The sequence below is a fragment of the Eumetopias jubatus genome, unplaced genomic scaffold (assembly GCF_037043125.1).
Source record: "Eumetopias jubatus isolate StellerSeaLion01/CBP00866 unplaced genomic scaffold, mEumJub1_p1.0 scaffold_13, whole genome shotgun sequence".
Lineage (NCBI taxonomy): Eukaryota > Metazoa > Chordata > Mammalia > Carnivora > Otariidae > Eumetopias > Eumetopias jubatus.
Genome location: NW_028274819.1, coordinates 74,586,967 through 74,589,123, shown reverse-complemented (window position 1 = coordinate 74,589,123; position 2,157 = coordinate 74,586,967).

Here is a 2,157-nt window from a genome sequence, read left to right as displayed (position 1 = left end):
CTCTTCTCTTCCAGACAGCATTGAAGTTCAAGTTCAAATGTCTATCTTTAACATTATCTCAGAGGCCTGTGAAAAAATGCCAACAGGAAAGGAAAATTTATGTCCCCACAAAAACTTATGCATGAGTGTTTGTTCAGAGCAGCATTATTTAAAAGAGGCCCAAAGTGGAAACAACCTACATGTCCATCAACTGAGGAATGGATACATGACCTGTGGTGCAGCCTGACAGTGGGATATTATTTGTCAACAACAAGAAGTGAAGTACAGGGTACACGCAAGGATGAGCCTTGAACACACGATGCTAACTGAAAGAAGTCAGTCATAAAAAGTCACATATTGTACGATTCCATTTGTATGAAGTGTCCAGAAGGCAAAATCACAGAAAAGAAAGTAAATTAGTGGTTGCCTCGATCTGTAGGGATGGAGGAGCCAGGGGGATGATGACGAAGGTACAAGAAGTTTTCTTTTGGGGGGAAATGAAATTGTTCTAAAATTCGAAGGTGTGGTTGTATAAGTCTGTGAATATACTGAAAGTCTTGCAATCCTATGCAGCAAAGGGGTGAAGTAGAGGGTATGTGAGTTCTATCCCAACAAAGCTGTTGGGGGAAATGCCCGTTGGGAGGCCTCCTTAGCCCTTTCATTCTGGCCTGAAGTGGCTGAGAGGTGTCAGGATGTGAGCCCTTCCAGGCAACCCTGCTGGGCCATCTCAGGCCCTATCCGGATGCTTTTAAGACCTCGGACAAGTTACTTTGCTTCCCTGGGCTGTGTTTCCTTCTCTGTGATATGGGGACGGTGTTATACCTTCCCCATTGTGAGATAACACATAACATTTGCACGGTGCCTGGCAGATGGAAAAATTTGGATACACGTGGGCTAGCATTATTAGATGTGAAATGAGGATAATGATGCCTACCTCACAAAGTTGCTACGATGACAAAATGAGTTAATGTAAGGAAATTACTGAAATTTGCCTGACACATAGACAGTGATCAATAATGGTGGGCAGGAGAAGTAGCTATCATTAGCGTTGATCAGATTACTGTTTTCGTGTGCTTTAGGAACAGGGAGCATATGGGGAGAAGGAGCTTCAAAATTTCAGTCCTCACACACATATGCAAAATCTGTGTGAACAGTCCCAACAAAGAACCATGGTTGTGGTTAGCTTTAAAAGAGGGCCCCGGCATCATCCCACCCCCAGAGTCATGGCCAGTGATGAGTGCTCCTGGCTGCCCTGGAGCTCGGGGGCAAGAGCAACAGTGCTGAGGGTGCTTCTTTCTCCAGTAGTTCTTGGGTGGGAGCAGGGAGGTGAAAGCCTGGCCCTCATTTGGCTCCCATTGCCCTAGCCCAAATGAGCACTACTGGCCTGCAGACCAAGGAGTCAGAGCACCCTCAGAAGGCTCTCAAGTGGCTTTGAACTTGACCAAGCAGTTCTTCAAGGTAAGGTAGCCTGGCCTCCCCTCCTGAACTTGTTTAGCTGTGTTGGTTTGGAGGGTTTGTTTTGGCTTTTACTCTTCCTTTCTCTGCTTATACGACTCAAAAACCTGATTACTTAGTGAATTATTTATTAGAAAAAATGAAAAGATTCTTTTTCTGCCTCTTATTTCTGAATCTTCATTTTTCTCCTCTGTTTCCACTCCCATGGCACGGAATCAGAGCGAAGCCCTCCCCCCCCCCCCCCCCCCCGCCAGGGAGAGGGTTCAAGCTTCTCTGAGGGCTGCTGGAGGGGGGTGCTGAGATGCACATGTGGAACTGAGGTCCCAAGAAGCCCGGGCTTCTCTTCCAGCCCCTGATACACGGGGTCTCTGCGGGGCCTCTTATAACCCCAGAGCACAGGCATGGCGGGGTTGGAAGGGTCTAGAGAAATGAGCCTCCCCTGCCTCCCAAGCAGCCCTGCTTCTCTCTAAGTCTGGGCCATGTCCATTTGTTTGTATTTTGGTCCCTATACTCAACCATATGCAGTTCCTATTAGCTGCACTTAAAAACATGGCCCACATGTGGCCCCCTCTCAGCCACTGCGGTCTCACCAACCCACACTACCATCTCCACTCGCTTGGATTTCAAAATAGACTCATGAGGGGCACCTGGGTGGCTCTGTGGGTTAAGTCTCCGAATCTTGATTTCGGCTCAGGTCATGATCAAAGTGTGGTGAGATTGAGC